This window comes from Lissotriton helveticus, chromosome 11 (assembly GCF_964261635.1).
Source record: "Lissotriton helveticus chromosome 11, aLisHel1.1, whole genome shotgun sequence".
Lineage (NCBI taxonomy): Eukaryota > Metazoa > Chordata > Amphibia > Caudata > Salamandridae > Lissotriton > Lissotriton helveticus.
Genome location: NC_136072.1, coordinates 703,599,414 through 703,627,114, shown reverse-complemented (window position 1 = coordinate 703,627,114; position 27,701 = coordinate 703,599,414).

Sequence of the window (27,701 nt, the reverse complement as noted above, 5' to 3'; positions counted from 1 at the left end):
CCTTTCCAGTGAAGAATTGGCTTGGTAGTTTGGTCTGCCCTGTTCCCATGATGCACTGGGCCAGGGACAGACTAATTTGCATATAGCCAGGTTCTGAACTGGGATGGTGCAGTGAGCTAAAAAACGGTGATGGATCAAGCCCTGATCTGTTGACTGGGTAGGAGTGTTCTGATTAACTCAGATACTCTGTCCATCACCACCCCCTTTTTGTAATTATTTTGGCCACCATGAGTGTGGAAGGGTATGCTCAGACATGAGTCCCTTGCTCATTGCACCATCAGGATTCAAGCAAGCCGGGCCGAAGACGGCTGTAATGCCAGAAACCGGTCCCCGGAAGCTTGTTTCCTTTCCAGTGAAGAATTGGCTTGGTAGTTTGGTCTGCCCTGTTCCCATGATGCACTGGGCCAGGGACAGACTAATTTGCATATAGCCAGGTTCTGAACTGGGATGGTGCAGTGAGCTAAAAAACGGTGATGGATCAAGCCCTGATCTGTTGACTGGGTAGGAGTGTTCTGATTAACTCAGATACTCTGTCCATCACCACCCCCTTTTTGTAATTATTTTGGCCACCATGAGTGTGGAAGGGTATGCTCAGACATGAGTCCCTTGCTCATTGCACCATCAGGATTCAAGCAAGCCGGGCCGAAGACGGCTGTAATGCCAGAAACCGGTCCCCGGAAGCTTGTTTCCTTTCCAGTGAAGAATTGGCTTGGTATTTTGGTCTGCCCTGTTCCCATGATGCACTGGGCCAGGGACAGACTAATTTGCATATAGCCAGGTTCTGAACTGGGATGGTGCAGTGAGCTAAAAAACGGTGATGGATCAAGCCCTGATCTGTTGACTGGGTAGGAGTGTTCTGATTAACTCAGATACTCTATCCATCACCACCCCCTTTTTGTAATTATTTTGGCCACCATGAGTGTGGAAGGGTATGCTCAGACATGAGTCCCTTGCTCATTGCACCATCAGGATTCAAGCAAGCCGGGCCGAAGACGGCTGTAATGCCAGAAACCGGTCCCCGGAAGCTTGTTTCCTTTCCAGTGAAGAATTGGCTTGGTAGTTTGGTCTGCCCTGTTCCCATGATGCACTGGGCCAGGGACAGACTAATTTGCATATAGCCAGGTTCTGAACTGGGATGGTGCAGTGAGCTAAAAAACGGTGATGGATCAAGCCCTGATCTGTTGACTGGGTAGGAGTGTTCTGATTAACTCAGATACTCTGTCCATCACCACCCCCTTTTTGTAAATATTTTGGCCACCATGAGTGTGGAAGGGTATGCTCAGACATGAGTCCCTTGCTCATTGCACCATCAGGATTCAAGCAAGCCGGGCCGAAGACGGCTGTAATGCCAGAAACCGGTCCCCGGAAGCTTGTTTCCTTTCCAGTGAAGAATTGGCTTGGTAGTTTGGTCTGCCCTGTTCCCATGATGCACTGGGCCAGGGACAGACTAATTTGCATATAGCCAGGTTCTGAACTGGGATGGTGCAGTGAGCTAAAAAACGGTGATGGATCAAGCCCTGATCTGTTGACTGGGTAGGAGTGTTCTGATTAACTCAGATACTCTGTCCATCACCACCCCCTTTTTGTAATTATTTTGGCCACCATGAGTGTGGAAGGGTATGCTCAGACATGAGTCCCTTGCTCATTGCACCATCAGGATTCAAGCAAGCCGGGCCGAAGACGGCTGTAATGCCAGAAACCGGTCCCCGGAAGCTTGTTTCCTTTCCAGTAAAGAATTGGCTTGGTAGTTTGGTCTGCCCTGTTCCCATGATGCACTGGGCCAAGGACAGACTAATTTGCATATAGCCAGGTTCTGAACTGGGATGGTGCAGTGAGCTAAAAAACGGTGATGGATCAAGCCCTGATCTGTTGACTGGGTAGGAGTGTTCTGATTAACTCAGATACTCTGTCCATCACCACCCCCTTTTTGTAATTATTTTGGCCACCATGAGTGTGGAAGGGTATGCTCAGACATGAATCCCTTGCTCATTGCACCATCAGGATTCAAGCAAGCCGGGCCGAAGACGGCTGTAATGCCAGAAACCGGTCCCCGGAAGCTTGTTTCCTTTCCAGTGAAGAATTGGCTTGGTAGTTTGGTCTGCCCTGTTCCCATGATGCACTGGGCCAGGGACAGACTAATTTGCATATAGCCAGGTTCTGAACTGGGATGGTGCAGTGAGCTAAAAAACGGTGATGGATCAAGCCCTGATCTGTTGACTGGGTAGGAGTGTTCTGATTAACTCAGATACTCTGTCCATCACCACCCCCTTTTTGTAATTATTTTGGCCACCATGAGTGTGGAAGGGTATGCTCAGACATGAGTCCCTTGCTCATTGCACCATCAGGATTCAAGCAAGCCGGGCCGAAGACGGCTGTAATGCCAGAAACCGGTCCCCGGAAGCTTGTTTCCTTTCCAGTGAAGAATTGGCTTGGTAGTTTGGTCTGCCCTGTTCCCATGATGCACTGGGCCAGGGACAGACTAATTTGCATATAGCCAGGTTCTGAACTGGGATGGTGCAGTGAGCTAAAAAACGGTGATGGATCAAGCCCTGATCTGTTGACTGGGTAGGAGTGTTCTGATTAACTCAGATACTCTGTCCATCACCACCCCCTTTTTGTAATGGATACTGAAGTAACTCAGTTGTGATTTTCTCAGAGACCCTCTACTCATAAAACTCCATAAGACGTCTGGAGTGGGTAGAAATAATATCCGCCTTAGCTGAGTAGGACGAAAAATCCTATGTATTAGCTGTTTGGTTTGTTCAACCTTCGTAGGATACAGTGTTCCAAAATATTGTGCACCTTATCTTTGTTCCCTTGAAACCTGCTCTGCAATTTTCATTTCACAATGACCGAAAATGGCGACAACACTAAAACCGGTGGAGCTACAGGCGACAACGCTGAACCAGCTTTGAACTTAACAGGTTTTACTGAAACCGATGAGAATGCTATAATCATTCCTCTTAATTTAAGGAGAGCCATCACTCTAAAACTTATAAAACATGGTCTAACACCAAGAGGTGGTAGAGCAGTTTTTGTGATAGAGGCACATGAATCTCACCAGACAGAGGTATTCTACTCATGGATAGTATTCCCTGAATCAAATCCGGTGACACATTTGTTTCACTCCAACAGAGGAATATATTCCTTTCGAGCATAATGAAATTCTACTCACATACCAGGAGCATGAGCTCTGGTTTAAAGGCGCCCTAAAATATTTAAATCACATTACCAGGCTCAGTCCACTAGGTAGCCCAGGAGCAACATGGTCGGCCTTAACCGGCTACACACCTGACCCTGACAGTGAATCAATGTCGGACGAGGAATAACTTAGTAACATACAAACATTAATAGAATTATACAGTTAAAACCACAACTGTCTGAAAGTCCTGAAAAGGTCTTTACTAAAAACAATCCTACATCTTCTAAAAAGAAGTGGAAAAATAGCAAACAACCTTCCAAAGAGAAGCGTTCTCAATCCTGAGGTAGGTCTCCTCAAAAGGAGCCCTCTGAAAAGAGGTACAACCTCAGGAATAGGGATAATTTGAGAAAACCTGACAGGTATGAAGATACTGATACAAGTTCCTCTTGTACCTTTCAGATATCGTCACAGACATCCGAAAGAAGAGGACAGTCAGACAACAAGGAAGAACGCTTGAAGTCCAAAGACGATCAACACGTTCAGAAAAGCAAACCAAAACCTCAATACACCAAAAAGAAAGTAGCAGGTCTAAAAATCAGTCATGCCGAGCATTCTGAGAACACAGCTCAAGAATAGAGAATGGGGGGGAGGAGCCAAGCTCGCGAGCGTGATGGTCGCCTTTTAGCTCGGCTCCGTCAGCCCTCCGGCCTGACCCGTAGATCCTGATTCATATCCTGTCCAAAGACGACACGTTTTCGAGGAACTATGATCGTGACATTTCACTCTCACTTACCATCTGATCTGGAAGCTCCGGCGAGCTGAGAATCCGAAGTTGTGCCGCTCCGAAGGGACCGGGGCCTCCGTGGGGCTGCGACCGGGGCCTCGCCTATGAGATCCGGCCAGGCGTTGTTCAGACCACAGGCCCCGGCCGAGAGAGTGAACCGCTGGTGAGAGCCATTGTGCGAGCATCCCGGTTGCCCTGATCCGGGCCTGCCTTGGTGGCGGTGAGGCTGTGCGGGGCGCGGTGCTCCGGGGACTGACCGCATGCAGGGGACCCTCCGCCGCTGCTCCGTCCGGCGGCCCTGGCCCCGCTCGCTCCGACTCTAATCGTGGGGAGCGCCGGTGGTGGTACAGGCGGCCCCCCGTGTTGGGCGGTGCTCCTCTTTGTGCCAGGGCCGCTATTGCCGGGACCCCGGGGACATCTGTAAAGTCCTGCATTTGTGCACTGTCCCGAGAGTTACCGAGGGTGGTGAGGAGGCTTAATTTATAAAATGGCTGCCGAAGATCTGGGCTGTCGATCTCCTCGTGATGGCGGACTTGGGTCATTGTATTGCACGGGGGCTGGGACGTGTGCACGAAACTTTACTATTGGAGACGTTCTTTGTGCCTTGCGATCCTGGCGCGCGTCCTTGGCCCCCGGTGCCCCTGGAGACTCGTTGCGATCCGCCGCCATTTTGGGTGGACGCTTCTTCAAGACCCCTTCTTGTCCCGATGATGCCGCTGCCTCGCCCCCCTCGGTCGCCGCGAAGCTTGCTGCCGCAGTTCGTCAACGGGATTGTGGACCGGTGGCTTTGGAACTTCCTGCTCTTCAGTGGTTGGAGTTGGGGGACCTGGATGTGGAGCGGAGGCCCGTTCCTCCCCGGATGCCGGAGAACTATGGTGGACTGCTTCCTGTTGCTGCCTTGACGGGGTTGTTTCTTTCCTTTGCAAGTACACCACTGCTTTTCCGATCTACGAGACTGGCCTCCTATTTCTTGCTGTTTGTGTTACTATTGCTGAGACATTCGAACTACCTATCTGCACTTTTGTCTACTTGCAGATCAACTGCCCTCCCTGGTCTACGTCTTGCTCGTACTTTCTTTCAATTGTGTGCTTGCCTCGCATTGTGTTGCTCATTTCAATTTGTCATGTGGCGGGTGGGAATTGTGGTTAAGAAAGGATTGGGGTGAGACGCATGGCTCCCGGTGGAATATTGGTGTACGGATTCATGGCGCAGTTGTTTATATTCATGGCGCTGTGGGAGACCCCCTGTTCGTCTTTATGGCGCTCGAGATCGTGACTTTCTGGTTTCCACGTAATATGTTTATGGTTGGGCGGAGGGCTGTGGCCGACCGTATTTGTTTCTGCCCTTTTGCTCCTCCCCCACGTTCATTTCTTTGTTTTTTCTCTTCTTCTTTTTGTCTCCTTATTCCTTTTCTCTCTTCTCTCTACTGTATTTCGGGTTCAGGTTTAGGGCGACAGGCACGCTGTTTGGAGGGTAGGCTGTAGCCTTCTGCAGGGGTGCAGGGTGGGTTGGGTGGGGTGGGTTTTCTATGATGGTTTTTTTTTCCTCAGTTCTATGGCCCTTTTGTATTTCTTTATTGGAGTGCTGCGTCTGTCCTGCCTTCCGGGGCGTGTTTGAGGTGGGGTCTGTCCTGTCACTGTTCTTTTTCTTATAATTGCTGCTTCCTGTCGCGACTCCCGTACCCCCCTCGTTGTTAATATTCCTGCTCTCTTCTGTATCCCTCGCTACCGGATGCTTTTCTGCGCGGCACTCCTTCTTTCGTCTGTGTTTTTCTTTTCCTTTCTTCTTTCTTTCCCTCCCCTTCCCTTCCCTTCCCCCCCCTTCTTTTCTTTTCCTAGGTTCGTATGATGGGCTAGGTTTGGTGAAGTCGCTCCTCCGGCCCCTCTGTTCTGGTTCCGCTGTACTTTTGGGTGGTGGGCCGACGAAGTTGTTAATCATTGCATATTGATTGTATTTACTGCACCTGTTTTTCATATCGATGTATACAGTGCTGACGCTCCTGTACTATGGCCCCTTCCCCTCTTTGTTGCCAATGGTTTATTTGGGGACTCCGGATCCTTCTATGTTGTCACTAAGCCTGTCATGCCCCTTATCCCTATATTATAAAATTAACCTTCTTTGCTCCTGTTTGCAGGCCGTGTCGTACTTCCTTTCTCCTTCTCCCCCTTTTTAAGATTGTATTGCTCATGCTCCTTTCTGATTGATTCTGTATTGCTCTCTTTGGATTTTTCGTCTGATTTTCGAATTGTGGCCGTCCAGTTTGGTTGTAGGCCTTGACCTGTATATCCTTTTTGTACAAATAAAGGTTTTCAAAAAAAAAAAAAAAAAAAAAAAAAGAATAGAGAATGGGCACAGACAATGTTGGACAGCGCAGCAGAAGTATCAATAGCTCGCCAGAACGTGAAGGGACTTCTGGAGACAGTGGACTTGAATGAAGACATTAAAGTTGAAACTGCAGACACCAGGGTTAGCTCTCCACATAGGTTATATGAAATAACACTCCGGATGGAGGGAGACATACCAAGAAAAGTGAAAGCACTCTTTTGGGAGCGACTTTCAAAAGGTTATGATATACTTCTAGGTGAACTAGACTGGCCACCAAAATTTGTCAAGGAGTGCCCACATGGCGAAGACATCATTATGCCAGCCTTTTCTAATCATATTCCAATACATCTAAAATTTACTTATGCCAGGAAATGGAAAGGCCACAATTATCCCGCGCTTTACTAACAAAAGCGTAGAGCCAGTTACAAAACACGCTGTGTTAAAACTGGCTCTATGCTTTTGTTAGTAAAGAGTGGGGCAGATTGGCTTTTGTTTGAGTATTGATGTTAATCAGAGCCTTTGAAGGGGCTCTAATTAACATCAATACTTAAACAAAAGGCCACAATGGCTCTGTCAGGAAGCAGACGAGCCCAAAGTGCTGCACTGTGGCTCCCTGCTAGGTCTGCTTTGGAAGCGAAGCGAGCCTGCTCGAGGCTTGCCTAGCCTTTGAGTTCTCCAAGGCACCGACTTTAAGGTTCCCGACCTTCACCCATGCAAGCTTTCTCTCCACGTGACAAGATACTTTGCAAACCCATCAGACGCAGCCAAGATGGGAAATGTATGCAGACTTGTTCTCTGCAAGATTCTTTTATTTACATACATTGTTGCAAAAGTCCTACTTTTAACACGAACCTCGGGAAAGCTTAAAAGTCACAATTTAGCGAAGTAGAAAAGCTCTACATAGAGCTGCCAGAGAGTCACAAAAACTGACACATCCTTTACCGGAAAGGAACTTGCATGTCTCCCTCCATTTAAGACGTGTGCACAGCAGTACTTAATTTGTAGGAAAAAAAGTGCAGGGGCTCTCGTCAGAAGGCCCCTGCAGTTTGTACCACAAATTGTCCCTTCCAGCGCTGCCAGGGACCGCATCAGCGCACTACTAACCATCACACTCCAACAAGTGTGGCAGTTCTGATTATTTCCAGCCTCCAAGGCGATAAGAATGGCTTGAGCGGCAGGTGATAGTCTTTTTGTAATGTATATAATTAGTCTTTGTTTAATGTGTATTCAAATATTGATTAACTGTTGTTGCGCTCATCTCGAAATTAGGCAGGCAGCGCCACCTTGTTGCAGACTGTCACAAGCACTTGTGTTGTCAATTAGGTGCCAGTGTCGTCTACCGGAAACCACCTGCTCATAATAATCACTGGTGGTACAGGGTTTAACAGGTGAAAATCGTTTCTGCTAAATGTGTTTGATGTGGAGACTACACTCGGTATGGCACACTCAGCTCTGGCCTGCGTCTGCCCTATTTCCCGGTATGGTTCCACATTCAGTCCTGTCTTGCTTTAACAGTGTAACAAAGCTCTGCATCCTGTGGGCTTATGGAGTACCACCACTTTTTTATTTTGAGAGGGAGAGTACTGGCACTTCTCAAGAGAAATATAGTTCTTTTAATTGGAGAGCACCGGCACTTCTCAGAAACAAACAGGTACTCTGGCAAAGAGTACCTGCACTTCTTTTTTCCCATTTCAAGCACTGGCTGTAGGTATATAGAGGCAATGGTTACCAGTCCTCCGGCCATGACCAGGATAGTCCAGTGGATGGTTAAGAAATTGATGGGGGATGCGAGGAACATCCTTCTGACAAGAGCCCTGCCCCTAATGGGGTGCCAATAGCTTAACCCCGTGATTGAGGCTCCATATCTGGTAATGGTACATGCACAACAAATCAGCAGATTCAATAGAACAGGACCGCTTTGGTAAGCGTATCTTCCTTTTTTGGTTTTGCTGTTGAGACAAATGGAGGACCATGTTATTCACTAGAGGTGGACGAGCCAAGAAAATAACAAGGAAGGCAGAGTCTGAACCGAGCCAAGGGTCAGACTCTGCTTTATTAGCCTGTGTATGAACTGAGCCCTGAAAATGTTTGCTATGTATATAATATAATAATGCTATGTAAATCATACAGCAAACATCACCTAAAATACGAGAAACTCACTTCAAAATTCAAAGAAGTGTATTGATATGTGGATGCTTTCACAGTAATAAATTAAATTTTAGCACTGCACTAAGAAGTACTGTTAAAATGAATAGTTTTAAAACATGAACCATACGTGAACTAAGAGGCACGGCAGATGTCATAAACCCTGAACACGGCCTGGATTAATATAGAGCAACATTATAGTCTAGTAAATGAAGTCAATAGATTTTGTAGAACTATTTTTCTGAACGCTCATATTTGAAAGCGCTTTTTTAAGTGATAATGAAGTAAACTGAGCTTTGGTGAACTAAAATATTTGCAGAAGATCACACAATTTAAGCGGTAAGCCACGATTTATACAGGTTTTCTGGTTTCACTTTCTACAAATTAGCCACTAACCATAATTCTAAATGTCTTTCCTCTTATTGCTTTGTTTTGACTTCTATAAGTATTTTTCTGCAGTTTTTATATAGAGCGAGCTTGACCCAAACTTATTGGAGCCCTTAATGTGAGCACAAGGTCACGTTCAAATTTGAACGAAGCAGTAATGCACTGACCTATTTACATTGCATGTAATTTGTGATCTGCATGGTTCACCAGCTTTTCATCAGGCATTTTAACCTCCTCGGCTACTTAATGATGACTCAACTTCCAGTAGACAAAACTTAGATTTCTCTGCAGCAGGTCCATCATTCTTCACAGTTATCTTGACATATTTATAGTTGCCAGAAAATTGCTTGAACATAGTTATCATATTTTTTGCACGCCACTGCATCATCTTCAGGTGGGATCTTTTGATGGATTGTGTGCTGCTCAGTCTTCCTGTGAATTACCTTGTTCACCCACCTCAACCATTTGCGCAGTTTGTATTTTGTGTTACACCTTCTGTGATGCAGCTTTTCCCTGGGATTCAGATTTATAGACCAGTTTAAGATAATGGATGCTAATAATGGAACACATGGGCACCCGCCTGTTTGTCCTAGGCTGGAATCCCAGGTAATTATTTGGTCATTTTTCCTATTGGGGCCTCTAGACCGGTCCCATTCATAGTTTGTAATTCTTCCAGCGTTTGCTGACTCACTTGTCTTCAATTGCAGGTTTCCAGTCTGTAAGCTATTTGGATTTGAGTGGTCAGGTGTGAGTACCCACAAAGACAAGGTAATTCTGTTTACGTTCCTTGTTGGGTTGGGGGTTGCTGGGTGAATAGATTCACAATCTGCACCCCTTTTATTTTGCAGGTTCGTGAGACCATACTACTGATACAATTGCACAGGCAGATGTGAGTACAGGCAGAACAAACAGGTAATTGTTTGGTAGAGTTAAACTAGTGCATCTTCTGTTGCAGGTTTCTCAGACAGTACACCACACATTTAAACAGGCGTACGTGAGTACACGCAGAAGAGGTAATTGTTTGGTAGAGTTAAACTGTGGAGCATTTTGAACATTGTAGTATAATATACTTACCCATGTTTTCTTCTGTTGCAGGTTTCGCACCCAGAACCCCATATATTTAAACAGGGGTACGTGAGTTCAAGCAGAAGAGGTAATTGTTTGGTTGAGTTAAACTGTGGTGCATCTTGAACATTGTAGTATAATATACTTACCCATGATTTCTTCTGTTGCAGGTTTCACAGCCAGAACCCCATACATTTAAACAGGTGTACGTGAGTTCAAGCAAAAGAGGTAATTGTTTGGTTGAGTTAAACTGTGGTGCATCTTGAACATTGTAGTATAATATACTTACCCATGTTTTTTCTGTTGTAGGTTTCGCAGCCAGAACGCCATACATTTAAACAGGCGTACGTGAGTTCAATCAGAAGAAGTAATTGTTTGATTGAGTTAACCTGTGGTACATCTTGAACATTGTAGTATAATATACTTACCCATGTTTTCTTCTGTTGCAGGTTTCGCAGCCAGAACCCTATACATTAAAAACATGCGTACGTTAGTTCAAGCAGAAGAGGTAATTGTTTGGTAGAGTTAAACAGTGGTGCATCTTGTACATTGTAGTATAACAGATTGCATTTATGAGCTAGGCGTCAAGGTAAGCCATGTTCCCTTATTTTGCAGGCTTTGTGGCACAGCAGGTTCAAACAGGCGGGCCGGAAATGTTCATGCGCAAAGCTGTAACTTTGGGAGAGTGCGGTGCTTCACCACAAAGGAAGAAATGTTGCCTGGTATTCAAGGAAGAGTGGATGAAAGAAATTGTGGAGGCTGAGACACAGAAATCATGAAGCAAGGTTTGTGTGCATCTCGGGGAACTATTTAATACAATACAGTCCAGACGTGTGCTTAATTTGCAAAGCATGTGCCGAAGCCAAGATTGTTGGGGACTTTTCCACAGGGAAGAAATGGAGTGATGGCTGGAAACCGGATTACATGAAACACCATCTACTTAGCAATGTACACGAGTCTGCCATGGTGATATTAAGAAACAGAAGTGCTGCTGCCAGGTTTGGTTATAGAGTGCGGGCAATGCTGACAGAAACTGCCACTGACAAAGCAAATAGAATGGAAGTAGTTGCATGCCAAAGATCTATGCCTGAGGAGATAAAGATTCTCATCAACAATGTGTTGCTGGCAGTCAAGATGAATACTTCAATGTTATCTCTACAAGTCATTCATGACCACCTAGCTTTGTATGTCAAAATACCAGACAGCTGGAGGAGCAAGAACTATTATATTATTATTATTTTAAGACTTATAAAGCGCGACTGTCACCGTTGCAGGCATCCTGGCGCTAACAAAATCCAAACCCAGATAGAAACAGAGGCACAGAGTATACCCGGGCTAGCCAGGGAAAATCCAGGTTTTTACCCTTTTCCTAAACTGCAGAAGTTCATTAGTGGCCCTAATCTCGAAGGGAAGAGTGTTCCAGAGTCTGGAGGCAGTCACCTGAAAGGATCTGCCACCAGCTCTAGTCTTCCTGAATCTGGGAACGACTACCAGTTTAGCATCCGATGAGTGAAGGTGTCTGGAAGGAGTATACCAGACAAACTTGGACCTAAGAGAGACTGGGCCACATCCGTGGAGGGCCCTGAACACTATACAAAGGGCTTTAAATTGGATCCTCTGTCTAAGAGGAAGCCAATGTAATTGTGCCAGGGCAGAGGGTCCATGAGATCTCCTAGGCAGCCCCAACGCCAGTTTAGCCGCCGCAGATTGGACCCTTTGGAGTCTGTCCAGTAGATACTCAGGGGACCCGAGCAGGAGGGCATTACAATAGTCCAACCTGCTCAGGATGGTACATCTAACCACATGGGCACGAGCATGGGAGGGTAAAAGGGGCAAAACCTTCCTGAGTGAGCGAAGGATGGCAAAACAGCAGGCTGATGTTTTCTGTACATGAGTATCCATACTGAGCCCGTGGTTCAGCATGACTCCTAAGTTGCGGACAGAGTCAGCAGGCCGTACGGTAGAGCCGGACTCCGGGGGCCAAAAGTTGTTGGGAAACGGTCGAGGGATACTTGTTCCAGCGCTGAAGAGCACTTCAGTTTTCCCGGCATTAAACTGAAGCGAGTTTGCCTTTAACCAACTAGCCGTATTCCTAAGGCAGTTGTGTAAGACGTCCACAGAGATGGACTCCTCTCCTTCCAAGGAGAGGATCATCTGCGTGCCATCGGCATAATTAACAATTCGAATGCCAAAACCTTTAATAAGTGAGATTAGTGGCCTAAGGTAAACATTAAGAAGTATAGGGCTGATGGCAGAGCCCTGGGGCACACCATGCAAGACCGGGGAGAAGGGTGATTGAAAAGGAGGCATTGAAACCGCCTGCTGCCTGCCCTGCAGAAAAGAATGAAACCAACTCAGAGCCGAGTCTCTCACCCCTGCCTCAAACAACCGCCTCAGCAAGATCTTATGATTAACTGTGTCAAAGGCGGCAGACATATCAAGCAGGATCAAAAAAGATGCCTGATTTCTGTCTGCACGCCTCTGAAGTTCATCCATGGCGGTGATAAGGGCTGTTTCGGTCCCATGGGCCGGCCGAAAGCCGAATTGATCCTCGTCAAGTAGGAGAAGTTGTTCTAAGTGGGTGGAAAGAGTATTACTAACCACCCGCTCAACTATCTTGGCGGGAAATGGCAGCAGTGAAATGGGTCGATAGTTTTTTGAACACTCAGGATCCAAAGAGGGCTTTTTTAGCAGGGGGGAGACTAACGCCCGTTTCCAGTGAACAGGGACGGTGCCGGTCACCAGAGATTGGTTGCAGATGAGATGGAGTGAGGGAAAAAGCTCATCTGCAAATTCCTTCCAAATTTTAGGTGGGAGTGGGTCCAAAGGAGAACCGGAAACAATCCCTCTCGCTATATTAGAGAATTTTTCAAAGGTGAGCGGCAGGAACCTGAGCAAAGAGGTTTCTAAAGTCAAAGCCGGGTTGGGTTCCCCGTTAACCGATGGAACAGGTCTGGATTCCAGGGGGGAGTCACTATCAAAGGGGATGTCCAGATCTTTAAGAATCAGATCGATTTTTTCTTTAAAGAATATGGCAAGACTGTCACAAAGATCTTGGAACGGGACAATCTCGTTCTTGCACGCGTCCGGATTGGTAACGCTGTTTAAGATGTTAAAAATACTCCTAGCATTATTGGTGGTATTACATATAAGAGAGGAGTAGTAGTCAGCTTTTGATCTTTTAATAAGACTTTTATAGGCAAGAATCTTAGTTTTCCATATTTCTTTAAAGGAATCATTGTAGTCGCGTCTCCATTTCCTCTCTGCTTGTTTACAATCCAGTTTTGCAGTTTTAAGATCGTCGTTGAACCACGGAGCAGAGTCTCTACCTCTAAGGATACGATTCCTCAGAGGCGCACGTGAGTCAACGACCGATGAAATACAGGTGTGAAAGGAATTATAGTTTTCATCCGCACCCTTATTTCCATCAAAAAGCGAGTCCAGGTGGAACAGTTCGCCAGAAGAATGCAATCGTGAGAGCGCTTTCCAGTCTCTACATTTAATTTCTCTAGATGGGGCCTGTAAATTATGTGAATCCAGTTTCTTATGTAGGAAGAATTTAACTAAGGAGTGGTCTGTCCAGTCCATTGGCAGGGTGTCTCCCATAACCACCAAGTCTGGTCCCGCAAAGACCAAATCCAATAGGTGGCCCGCTTTGTGGGTGGCTGTATAAACAAGGTTGGGAGAGACCACAGCTGACACAGGTTTGAAGAAGATTTCCAAGAGCTGAGTCAAGTGTACCATTACGCCAAAGATTAAAATCCCCAATGATAAGTAATTTTTGATGGGATGATGCGAGATTGGTCAGGGTGGAAATTAATGCTTGTTGTTGTGACAGGTTGAAAGAACCTGGAGGACGATAACAGACTAGGCCGATGACAATTGTCCCAGGGCAAGTCAAGATAGAGAGCCCCAACATCTCAGTACCCAAAGTAGGGTCTAAGTTGAGGACCTTAATATTGCAGGAGGATCTAAAGATCACTCCCACACCCCCGCCTTTGCCAGTAGGCCTAAGAGAGTGGAGAAATTTGAACCCGTCAGGGCAGGCAAAGCCAGGATCGACCAAGCAGTCTGATCGGGTCCATGTTTCTGTCATGAACAGAATGTCTAGTTCATGAGATTCCAATAAAAGCTGGATCTCCGTACAGTGTTGAGGCAGGGACCTAACGTTTAATAAACCACAGTTCAAAAAGTCATCACGAATTACATCAGCTCGGGGGTACGACGTGGGAGCGAGGGAAATAATTCCTTTGTCTGCGTGTAGCTGACCCAGTTGAATGAGCTGCTCTCTAGAGTAGGGTGGCCCGGGAGGGAGATGCTCCTGAAATGTGGGATCAAGTCCGGCAGCGTGGGTGGCCCATGGCGCTACCTCGGCGCGGACGAGCGCAGACGAGCTTGCCTTAAGCGGGCCTTCGGCGTGCAAACGGCGCGCCCGCTGCGCTCGTCCGCTGCGCTTCCGGAAAAGGCACATGTTAAGTAGGGTGTGAGAAGTAGAAAAGGGGGCGTGGCCTACGTGTTGGTGGGTGTGGCCTCAGCGTGCCGAGGGTGGCGGCAACCCAACCAGATGACCCATGGCAGCGTTAGAGTCTGCAGCGCGGTGGAGCCAGGGGTAAAGTGCAATGAGTAGTATTAAAAACACAAATACACAGTACAGTTTAAAATGATTAGCAGCAAAAGACAAGAACTCCCGGCTTCCGCCTCAGGAGGTGAGGATTCTAGGGTCGCGCTTGTGATTCAGCGCGCTCTAAATACCCGGATGAGGAAAGGGGGCGTGGCCTAAGTGTTGGTGGGCGTGGCCTCAGCGTGCCGAGGGTGGCGGCAACCCAACCAGATGACCCACGGCAGCGTTAGAGTCTGCAGCGCGGTGGAGCCAGGGGTAAAGTGCAATGAGTAGTATTAAAAACACAAATACACAGTACAGTTTAAAATGATTAGCAGCAAAAGACAAGAACTCCCGGCTTCCGCCTCAGGAAGTGAGGATTCTAGGGTCGCGCTTGTGATTCAGCGCGCTCTAAATACCCGGATGAGAAAAGGGGGTGTGGCCTAAGTGTTGGTGGGCGTGGCCTCAGCGTGCCGAGGGTGGCGGCAACCCAACCAGATGACCCACGGCAGCGTTAGAGTCTGCAGCGCGGTGGAGCCAGGGGTAAAGTGCAATGAGTAGTATTAAAAATACAAATACACAGTACAGTTTAAAATGATTAGCAGCAAAAGACAAGAACTCCCGGCTTCTGCCTCAGGAGGTGAGGATTCTAGGGTCGCGCTTGTGATTCAGCGCGCTCTAAATACCCGGATGAGAAAAGAGGGCGTGGTCTAAGTGTTGGTGGGCGTGGCCTCAGCGTGCCGAGGGTGGCGGCAACCCAACCAGATGACCCACGGCAGCGTTAGAGTCTGCAGCGCGGTGGAGCCAGGGGTAAAGTGCAATGAGTAGTATTAAAAACACAAATACACAGTACAGTTTAAAATGATTAGCAGCAAAAGACAAGAACTCCTGGCTTCCGCCTCAGGAGGTGAGGATTCTAGGGTCGCGCTTGTGATTCAGCGCGCTCTAAATACCCGGATGAGAAAAGGGGGCGTGGCCTAAGTGTTGGTGGGCGTGGCCTCAGCGTGCTGAGGGTGGCGGCAACCCAACCAGATGACCCACGGCAGCGTTAGAGTCTGCAGCGCGGTGGAGCCAGGGATAAAGTGCAATGAGTAGTATTAAAAACACAAATACACAGTACAGTTTAAAATGATTAGCAGCAAAAGACAAGAACTCCCGGCTTCCGCCTCAGGAGGTGAGGATTCTAGGGTCGCGCTTGTGATTCAGCGCGCTCTAAATACCCGGATGGGAAAAGGGGGCGTGGCCTAATTGTTGGTGGGCGTGGCCTCAGCGTGCCGAGGGTGGCGGCAACCCAACCAGATGACCCACGGCAGCGTTAGAGACTGCAGCGCGGTGGAGCCAGGGGTAAAGTGCAATGAGTAGTATTAAAAACACAAATACACAGTACAGTTTAAAATGATTAGCAGCAAAAGACAAGAACTCCCGGCTTCTGCCTCAGGAGGTGAGGATTCTAGGGTCGCGCTTGTGATTCAGCGCGCTCTAAATACCCGGATGAGAAAAGGGGGCGTGGCCTAAGTGTTGGTGGGCGTGGCCTCAGCGTGCCGAGGGTGGCGGCAACCCAACCAGATGACCCACGGCAGCGTTAGAGTCTGCAGCGCGGTGGAGCCAGGGGTAAAGTGCAATGAGTAGTATTAAAAACACAAATACACAGTACAGTTTAAAATGATTAGCAGCAAAAGACAAGAACTCCCGGCTTCCGCCTCAGGAGGTGAGGATTCTATGCCTTTGAGTTCCTTGAGGCCATCAAAAGCGTGATACACTGTGAAGCTAAGGCAGAATTTCGGCACGCTTTATATCACACATTGATAATTGATGAGAGCAGAGATATTTCTGTTACAAAAATGCTCATCCTGTACTTCAAGTTCCGACCTGTAACATCACATGGGCACAAAACACAGTTTGGGGGCATAGTGAAGCTGACTAGTTGTAATGCTGAGGCTATCACTACTGCTGTGAAAGATTATACACTGCCAATGAACTGGACCTTATTAAAATGGTCATGTTCACATCCGATGGTGCGTCTGTGATGCTGGGTAAGAATAATGGTGTTGCTACTCACCTTAAACAATCCATTCCTCATCTAGTAGAGCAGCATTGTGCAGCCCATCGAGAAGATTTGGGAGTTGATGATGCATGGAAGAGGGTTCCAATGATAAAAGAGATGGAGACATTATTGCGGACTGTCTACACTATGTTCTCCAGATCTCCTGCAAGGAAGTCCAAGCTGGATGAAATTACATCGGTCACTGAATGTGAAGTGGTCTCTTTTTGACCACTGAATGAGGTCCGGTGGCTTTCAATGCATTTTGCTGTGGGTGCACTAATTTGTAATTACGAGGCTGTCCTTAAGTACTTTGACCATGAGAAAGTTGAGGAGAATGATCCAGTTGCTAAATAATGTAATAAAAAAGCTATCAAACTCTAACTACCATATTTCACTTGCAGTACTTGATGACATTCTGGGTGAATTTGCATCTTTGTGCAAACTATTCCAAAAAAGTTCTTTGACTACTGTTGAAGCTGTACAGTATGCAAGAGCAAAGATTGGCCAAGTTAAGCAACAGTATTTGGGGGACACTGACTTTTGGAGCAGCAATGTAAGAGATCTGATGGTATTGTACAAGGAAAGGCAAGAGTTTGACAGTGGGCCTATTTTGTCTTTTGTTTCCCTTCTTTGTGAGCACATGCAAAAAATGTTCCCTGAAGATGAGCTGAAAGAATGGGCAAGTTTGGAAATCCCGGCAATAGCAACACAATCACATTTTGATTTTGGGACTGAGAATATACAAAGACATGAAAAGTATACAAATGACTTGGTCCTGAGTGACTGGTAAACACCAGAAGATGTTGTTCGGCAATTCAGAGACTATAAATATGTGGTGGCAGAACATGTAAAGGGTGGGTTATTTACCACCTTTCAAGACATGGTGAATTTCACTGTACGCAATGCTGCTCAGTATAGTGTGGTGTCTCAGCTTGTTGATGTCTGCGCAACGTTTCAAGCATCTAGTGCAGATTGTGAACGAGGATTTAGCCTCATGAATACTATCAAAAGTAAATTGAGGAATAGATCAGAGCAGAAGCATTTGGATATGCTGATGAGGACAAAGGCCTACCTCCTTAATGGTAAAGTTGCCCTAGATAGAGTTTATCAGCACTGGAAAAAATGGCAAGGATCGCCGTGAGAAGCAACCCTATCACCCATCTAGTGATGCCACTTGACGTGTCTGAACGGCCCTCTCCCTTATTGTTTCTATGTGATATTGTATTGGCTCTCAACATTTACCCACCTAATGAACAGTGCTCCAGTTAAGAAAATGTATTAAAATCTTATGATGGTACCACCGTTGAAGTCTTGTGCTTTTCTAAACTTGAAGTGTACTTGCCTGTGTAACCAATTCATGTCATGGCATGTTTATCCAATTTGCAAACTGCCCTTAAGACCCTTATTGTGGCGCTGGATGTGTGAAAGTGCACCATTGTTTCACTTTTTAAAGTAAACATTTTGAATGACATTTGGCACGCACGCACACGTGGTCTGGTTCCCTGCACACATAGCCATGGTTGCAGCGCACAGAGACCCTCCACTGCCGCACACAGAGGAAAGAAATTAGAGGGAACATTGTTTGGGACAAAACAGAATATGACATTTTTGGCCCGTGGGAGCTGTTGAAGATTCCACACTTATTCAAGATTTCATTAAGTGACTTTATTACCTCTAGTACTTTTTCTGATGATTGGGACTTCGAGACTGTTAATAATATGATGTCTGATCTAGAGATGTCTGCAGTATTCACAAATCATGAATATTTAAAAGGTTCATCAGACTATGAACAAATGTATTGTTATAACCAGTATGGTCATCATTTCTTGCACAGATCTGCAATGCCTAGAAATGTATATATGTATAACCAATGGGAACATTGCCCTACACCTCCAAAGGGTAGCTCAAACATTTTTGCGAATAAGTTTCCATGTTTTTCAGGGTTCAATGTTTCCGATGCTGAAACATTTTATTTTAGAAATGTGAACAGAACAGGAATGAAAAGTATGTTAACCAATACAAAACAGATTTATTCTGCAGCCTGTATTGCCCAACTTTCTAGACAGGGGTTCTACTTTTAGAAAGTGAATATTGAGACAAAAACTGCCTGGGGTACAAAAGATTGGCAAGTGCAGGGGATAGAAGCTATGTTTAGAACCTGTATCATCCCTGAGCAAATTATGTTTTTGAATGACACTATCCAACAAACGTTTTGCCTTGGGTTAGCCAAGATCAAAGACATGAACACACCGACCATACCTATACCTGTGAGTAATAGCACTACATGGGCGGGGAGGCCGATGTACATACTATTTTGCATCACAAAAGATCAGATCCAGATTGGACCAAATGGTTACTCTCTGGCCCATAGACACAAACAACTGTCACGATCGATTCCTGAACAAAACTCAGGGTTTCAAAATCAATAGGTCAGACCCAAGATATGTTCGAAGACAGCATCCTGGGGTAATAACAACATACAGTGTAGGGAAGCTATGCCTTGATTGGCTACAGAAAGCTACACTTCAGGATGTAAAGCAACACTTATCTTTACTTAAAGATGGCACAGAACTTAGGGAATTCTTGCTAGGACCAATAATACTGCGTCAAAAATGTTTCATATATGCCGGTATATATGCTGCATATAACGCATTATGGAAGATTACCCAAGCAGGGACTGCAGAACGAATACGAGAAATTGATCATATTAATTCAGAGAAATCTCTCTCTGTAGTAGACAATAGGTTAATGACTCTGTCGTCCAGGATATATTCATTGGACAGCATTGTGTCTTCAGCCATAGACATCATGGAACAAGACTTGGTCATGTTGCAACATGGTCAGTCTCAACTACGTTCTATCATGCTATTAAGCTGGACGCTACAAAACTTGCATGCAGGCTATGTTCCTTAGCGTTTAATCAACACTACGTCACTGTTTTCAGAATTCATTCTCACTGATAAACAGATCAAACTGGCACAAAGGGGTGCGGACTATACGGTGCTGAGCATTGAAAAACTGGAAAGATTACCATTCATGGTAGCAGAGAAGCCAGCTACTGAGTGGATAATACATGTTAAAATCACTCTGCCTGTTACAATTTTCCATTTTCAGTATTGCCTAAAACACATACCAGCAGGCAAATATGAAAGGTTGGGTAAAGAATACATTGAGACATCCTGGGATTTAGCATACACACATAGATGTTGGAGTAGGGGGCGTGAAGTGTTCCTTAGCGATACTAACTGTGAAAACGCACTAAGCGGTTCTCTCCTTTGTCAGGGTATTAATTTACACAGGGCCTGCGATGGTTCCTCTAACAACTTATCCTGTCACCTGCAAGGCTCACCAGCTGCAGTGATTGATCCAATTTTTGGGCAACTTTCAAATGGAAGTTACCTCATGTTAAACAATCACAGGTGCTCTGGCAGGTTGCCAGGTATTCCATATCTAGTGACTGTTACATCCAGGGTCACTTTCTGTTTGCAAGTATTGTTTCCACAAACCAAGACAGCTAGGAAGTCACCGTTATGGCCTTCACTGAACATCTCTTTTATACGAATTGATACACTAAGCAGAATGAAAGCCATTCTTTTACAACAAACAGTGCCACTGACCTCGGCCAAAGAGACCTATGATCTACAAGTCGCAAGGACTTCTGCCGAGATACATGCTCTTTTGAATACAAACTGTCCTATACATTTCTCAGAAATGTTAGGTCGTATCTTAAACATGTTTGATACGAGCGGTATTGTACATGTATTTAAGACTGTGTGTTCCGGGCTGTTAGCACCTTTTCAAGCAGTCCTCAGAATCATTCAAAATTTTGTGCACTCTGTGTTTGGCAGACTGGCCCAACTTTTGGGACTTGTTGCAGGGATACTCTTTTTGCTCCTACTGCTACATATGGCAAGCCAAATCACCAGCGAGACCCAATTCACCGTGGAGAGAGCTCTGCTGGAGATGAAGTGTTGTGAGCGCATCCTCCAAATTTTGTGTTTAGCTCGTCTACAGGAATTAAATACCACATGGTTTTTGTCATTCAGACCAATCTGGCAAGATTGCATCTTACCTGTTCTACGCTGCCTGCATTGCGGTGAAGAATGCGTGCTAGATATCTGTCTAACACTCCCATCAGTCATGCCTACGGATACTCTGCTGGACCCTATAACGGCCCATGCTCTGTGTTGTCTCCAGGGGCTACCAATCCTGATGAAGGCATTCATTGAGATCTCACAGACGCAAATTGCAATTGCTGATGTACGAGAGGAATCAACAGGCGCGCAGGTAACATCCGATTCGAACATTGCTGATGCGACCAATGTTGAAGGCGATAGTTCCCATCTATGTGTGGTTAATCTTCTAAATGAGGTATTCCAACTTTCAACTACATCGGTTAATGACTTTTTGTCTACATAAATAGAAGATTTCATGTTTTCTCCAAGCCTTAACACTGACTTTTGATTTTTGCCACACAGTGTACTGAGAGACTCTGAATTTGACCCTCATTTTTCAAAACAAGGTACTAACTTTGGAACTTTTTTCCTATGAGTAATTATTTTTCCAAATTTTTATTTTTCATTTTTGGCACAAGTAATCTTATTGTAGTAGAACTATTCACAGAGAACATAATTATTTGAATACTTCCAGAGACAATACATGACCATGTCCACATACAAACAGTTTTATGTAATCTGACAAGAAATGGTTTCGGCCTTTTTTCTTCTGTATTTACGAGCCATTTTATAAATGTATGTTTTCATGATTCATTCAGTTAGCATTCAAAATGCCAACATATGCTTAGAATGAATACTTGCTTTAATATGTGCAGCACCTATGCATTTTTATGCGTACAACTAGTTTTAATGCATTTTTTACAATGTATTTGAGACATGTTTTTAACACTTCGTGTGAGGATATATTTTAGATATGTTTAACATGTTTAGGATTTAGTAATGTCGTTCATACAAAATTGGAGTGGGTGTTGTGTGTCGATTTAGATACCATATATAGATTTCCCGATTCATGCCCTTATATAGGTACAATTTACGTTGCCCTTATTGAGGCATAGAAATCTAGCCCTTATTTAGGCATTGCTCATGCTAACCAAATACAGGCATGGTCAACTACATCCGTTCGTCTTCGTCACAACGAGTTCTTGGAAAACCAGCCTTTAGGACTTTAAGCCTTTAGGACTTCCCCTTGCCTGGATATTGATTTCTCCAAGAACTCATCTATTATGCATGAACATCTATTCCTTAGGGGTTCATTCATGACATTCATATGCCCGACTTGTACGTCAATACCGGAATTCCTAAACACCTTCAAGGTATAAATATACCTTCACTTGCTATGGCAAGGCACGGTGTGGTTCGGCTACCTACTTGCACGGCTACCTACTTGCACGATGTGGCTCGCCACAGCGAGTCCCGAAGGAAGTCAAGTCCCCAACTGACGCACTGACCAGACGCTGTCATCCTCCTCGCCGAGAATCCAGCTCCAGTGTTTCTGGCTCCTGTTGAGGGAGTCCCGGAAAGAGAAACCAACCTCTCTCATTCTAAGGTATGGAGCTGACTAGAACCTAGAGAAACTTTGGGCAATTCTTGGCGAAACTAAAGTTTAGCTAAAACTAGACTATAGCTAAAACAGCACCTACTTCTTCCCTCGTACTACACTTAGGTTAGCTACACTGGGGTAGAATTATTTTAGAAGCACCAGTTGAGTATTTTAGCCTGTGTTATTTATGTATGTATTTTTATATATGTCATAGCTACAGACCATGCTATTGCAGTATTATTTTATCTTACTGCTAACGCTGTACGTATTATACTTCGTATTATACTTCGAATTCTGTCTGTCGATTGTAGCAGTTCATATCTCTTGCATGAGAAATGACTGTTCAATAAACCCCTTTTATTGAAACGCTCATCTCTCTATTTCTGTGCAACTCTGCAGAAACGAAACATGCACGATTGACTGAGTGTAACTGTTATCTATTGTTTCCACGATTCTGAGATTGTTCCGACTCTAAGGGAAACAAAGTTATCATGTTTATGCGGTTGTCGGAAACAAATGCCTTCTTGTTCATTCAAGAAGTTTCTAGTGACCTCTGAGTTAGCGGGCACACACAAGTAATTAAGTTTAATGTACTCGATAGAGACATACTGACCTCAGTCCTATATCAAATCTATAGTGTAAATTATTCCAATGTGCAGAGCCTATCAGGGATATAGGAACTACACTACAGGTGGCCCACCAGTGGTGGCAATATCCTTCTCCTCCTCCTCACTGGCCATTTTCTTGGCAGGAACACTCTTCTTTAGGGCCATCTTCAAGTTCTTTCCTAGCAGTTGCCACTCAGCTGTACAAGAGGAAGCGGAGGAGGACTCAGTTGCTGTGTGTCACTGCCGGCCTTTTGTCTGGCTGTACTGTGTGCGATTATGTCTCTCGTGCACCTAACAAACAAGGAAAGAGCAGCAGCAACAAAGAAGGAAGATGTCTGCGACGTAGCAGGACTTATTACTATGTTAGAATGTTTCTTGAAGTTCCATATTCTCTTCAAGTGTTGCTGCTGTGAGCTGGGCAATAAAGGAGATTTTCATAATGTTAGCCTCCGTGTCATGTCTTAAAATTGAAAAACCCTTTAAAGTTTTTTGATGGAGTGTGCCTATGGCAAGTAGGGGGTGCAGGGAAAAAAATAACGGAAAAAAAGTTAATGCTAGTGTTTCCTTTGAAACTATGAGAAACCCTATGGAAGGCACAGGGGAAAATGGGAGAAAAAAAATCATAAAATCAGTGTACATACATACTACGATCATCCTCAAGCACATTAAACTCACATCAGGGAAACAAGAGAAAATAGACAAAAAACAAAAAAATGCATAGGCCTCTTCTAACAATGCCCCTAGAAAATGGCTTTGAAAAGTGGAAGAAAAGGAGCACACCGGCTATACAAAATGGCCGCCCTGCCACATGGCCACCAAGGTCAAAACATTTGTGCTTTTTCTAACTGTGGATGTATTTTGAATAATTTGTACAATTTACTCACAAGTATTTCAATTTCGTTATGAGTTAGAACAAAATGGGCATCCTAGAGCCTTTTCTTTCACACTCCCTGTACCCCAGCAACATTGTGACATAGAACACTTTACAAAATGCTCTCACTTTGCATTCAGAGAAAGAAAAGTAAACACCAAATGCCATGATAAAAGAATAAGCAACGATTTGATAGAAGACATGACCTGGCATTTAACCTCTGTTTTTGTACCCAAAGCAGCTGTGACAAGATGAAAACAAAATTAAAAGGCATATTTAGTACCCATTCAACTTCTGAACTCCAGCATGGTTATTTTGGGCGTGTTGTAGCACCCCCACACTCCTACTTCCAGAGCTTATTCCCTCAGTAGCTGTTTATAAGATATCATGACCAAATGCCCTTCACGAAGGATCTCTCTCCTTGGTATGTAGACCTATCCCCAAACTCGTCTCCATAAACACACCCCATGCACACGTCACATAGCAAAATGTCACAGAGACTGATTTTACCTGCTTGTCACAAATCAACATTTCATTTAATTGGACAGTCATATGCCAGTCAGTCAAGTAAGCTTTATTCGGCTTTTGAATTTAAAACCATAAAAGCAACAGTGAAAAAATACAAACATACAAAGAACTAGTCCAGCAAATCAAAACATAGTTAAAAGAAAAACAGACTGTTTAGGACAAACTAAAACAGTTTGACGAATCAACTATTCAAGATCCTAATCCAAAATACACAGAATCCTCCTTTATCATCAGGTATGATAGTAATTTGGTACACCGGGGCCAGGATAAAAGTCATGCAGATCCCAGATACGGATGGAGCCATCTCCAACTTTGTGTTGGGTAGAACGTAAAAAGGGGGCAATGTTTCTGTCTTTAAACTTAATTAAAATCAGATCTCCTGGAACATTTTTGGGCAGAGAACCAAGCCACCCCACCCTCCTGACGCTCAATATCCCGCCGTCTAAAACAGATGGTAAATGTCTATGGTTTTTAAGCCAGAAAATGGCTTTATTCATTAGGTCCTGCTGTAGTTCACGTTTACCCGGGGTGAGTTCAGGGACCCCAGAAAGCACGGTAACGTATGGCGCGGCTTCCGGGGGTAGGTCCATTTGATGCCTTCTTTCCAGGAGTCTGTGAGGGGTATGTTTTGGATTAAGAGGAGCGTTGCGACCACTTAGAGTGGGTGGTATAGGAGGAGGGTCACAAGTGGGAAGTATGCTGGAAGCATTGTTCATAGGCCTTTCATGGATGTTGGTAAGGGTAGAGCATGTGGATATCATGGTGTTGGCATTTGGTGGGAGGGACCTTATTACAGTGTTTTCAATCCTGGTCAGCCTCTCCCCCAGATCATTAATTTTTACGACCAGTGGTGATAGAGCACTGTTTAACATTCGTTCAATTTGGGCCAGCAGGGTCAAATGAAGGGGGGATACGGGGTCATTTGATCGAGTCTCCGCTTTATCCGAAGTTAGTGAGACAGGGTTTGGGGCGGATAAATGGGGGCTGCAGAAAGTTGGTTCGGGGGATGCAGGGAGGTGTGAAATTTACTTGTTCATTGTCTCTGACCATTATAGGGGGAGTTAATAAATCCTGGGCATAGTTTGTACCGCACATGGCATTCAATTCTTCCCAGATTGACATCGTGGTTGGGAGACAGGATACCGAGGGCAACAATATACAGATCAAAGCAATAGAGGGGGAAAGGTTAGCATCTGACTGTACCTCCTCCTGTAGTAAAAACCAAGTGTAGTGGCCCGTCCCGTCCTCCTCTGGCCTCTGAGGGCCACAGAGGGCCCGCCCTTTGCCCGGGCTTCGCTCGGCGTCCCGCTCGCGTCCCGCGAAGCGAAGCAGAGCGCTGTTTGTAGGCGCCTCCTGGCGCTTGCGGTGCGTGGCCAATCAGCGCCGCCGCTAAGGCAGCCGGGATTTGCAGTCCCGGGGCGGCGGCGCTGTCTCAAGACTGTGATGACTCCTGGCGGTGGCGGCAGCGGAAAGGGACTCCTCTCGTCCCCCCAGCACAGGTAAGTGATGCCCCCCTGCTCCGCCAAGCAGAGCGCTGTTTGTAGGCGCCTCCTGGCGCTTGCGGTGCGTGGCCAATCAGCGCCGCCGCTAAGGCAGCCGGGATTTGCAGTCCCGGGGCGGCGGCGCTGTCTCAAGACTGTGATGACTCCTGGCGGTGGCGGCAGCGGAAAGGGACTCCCCTCGTCCCCACAGCACAGGTAAGTGATGCCCCCCTGCTCCGCCAAGCAGAGCGCTGTTTGTAGGCGCCTCCTGGCGCTTGCGGTGCGTGGCCAATCAGCGCCGCCGCTAAGGCAGCCGGGATTTGCAGTCCCGGGGCGGCGGCGCTGTCTCAAGACTGTGATGACTCCTGGCGGTGGCGGCAGCGGAAAGGGACTCCCCTCGTCCCCCCAGCACAGGTAAGTGATGCCCCCCTGCTCCGCCAAGCAGAGCGTTGTTTGTAGGCGCCTCCTGGCGCTTGCGGTGCGTGGCCAATCAGCGCCGCCGCTAAGGCAGCCGGGATTTGCAGTCCCGGGGCGGCGGCGCTGTCTCAAGACTGTGATGACTCCTGGCGGTGGCGGCAGCGGAAAGGGACTCCCCTCGTCCCCCCAGCACAGGTAAGTGATGCCCCCCTGCTCCGCCAAGCAGAGCGCTGTTTGTAGGCGCCTCCTGGCGCTTGCGGTGCGTGGCCAATCAGCGCCGCCGCTAAGGCAGCCGGGATTTGCAGTCCCGGGGCGGCGGCGCTGTCTCAAGACTGTGATGACTCCTGGCGGTGGCGGCAGCGGAAAGGGACTCCCCTCGTCCCCCCAGCACAGGTAAGTGATGCCCCCACAGTCATATGCTAAACAGACACGGCTGAAATCATTGTGTCATTGTAGTGAGGGAGATCCTGTGAAGATGAATGAAGCCCAGCAGAATAAATACATGAACACTAAGAACCACAAACATTAAAATCAATCAGTACTTCAGTAATCAGTATCACACAGTGTACTGCAGTATACATGGGTGTGAGTACATATAGTCTACTGCTGGCCTAGAATTATGTGTCTTTAACTTCTTATTTCACGCCATATATCCATTGCTCTAATGGTCACTCTCCTTTATGTAGCCATATTTGAGGAGATGTGGCCTAATGTCAGCCTTTGATCTGGGGACCCCTCACTTCCAGTCCGCCCCGCCCAGCTCAATATTCTGTGATTCTGAGAAAATCATTTAATATCTCCTAGGACTAAAAAAAAGAAAATGAGTCTGACCATGTGTAATGCAATTTGGTACTGTAAAGCTCTTCAATGCCTTAGGATCAAGTTTGCGATATATAATAACACCAAAAATATATATCTATGTACACGGGCGGCTCCTCCATTAAGGCGTAGGAGCTTTGCCCCACTGCTTTCTCGCTGTGCGAGAAGCAGAAACATAAAATGGTATTTTAAATACCATTTTATGTTTCTGCTTCTTGTACTGCGAGAAAGCAGAAGTCAGGGTATGCCTGGTTGGGGGCGGTTGGGAGGGTATGCCCAGTTGTGGGCGGGCGGTCATGTTGGGGAGGAGTGGCTTGCCCACTGTTGTGGGCCCTGACTGTTTGGTCGGCCCTCTGGGGCCGATCAAAGCAGTCATGCGCACTCTACATTTTCTCTATGTAGGCTGCATGCAGCCTACATAGAGAAAATGGCCTCCCTACAGGCGCCCGGTTGGTCGCTATCAGCACCAATCACAACGCTGCAGCTGTGTGATTGGCTTTCTGTTGGGGAGGGAGCATGTCTGTTCCGGTTCAGGAGCAGGAAAATGCCAAATGTTGGACCCGGCCCAGGAGCAGAGGCAGCGTGGGACCCGGTCAGGTACGTTTTTATATTATTTTTCTTTTAACCCCCCCCCCGAACGACCACCCCCTCCCCCCACCCGCGAGTATTGTGAGCCACAACTGTCTATGTATATGTGTTGTGGTGCACCACTACTAAAATCGTGTCCTTGTGCTTCTTTGTGCACAACCATGCTGTAGACTCTGTGTATCTTGGCTTATTGGTACCCACATTAATGCTGACGATAAAGACGAGGGTTGGCTCAGCCGTTCAGCTGAACAGGATGAGAATGAACAGAGAAGATTCACAAATTAATCTGTAACCTTATATTAATAAACCACCAAGTATCACTGATATGATGGTGTGTGTCA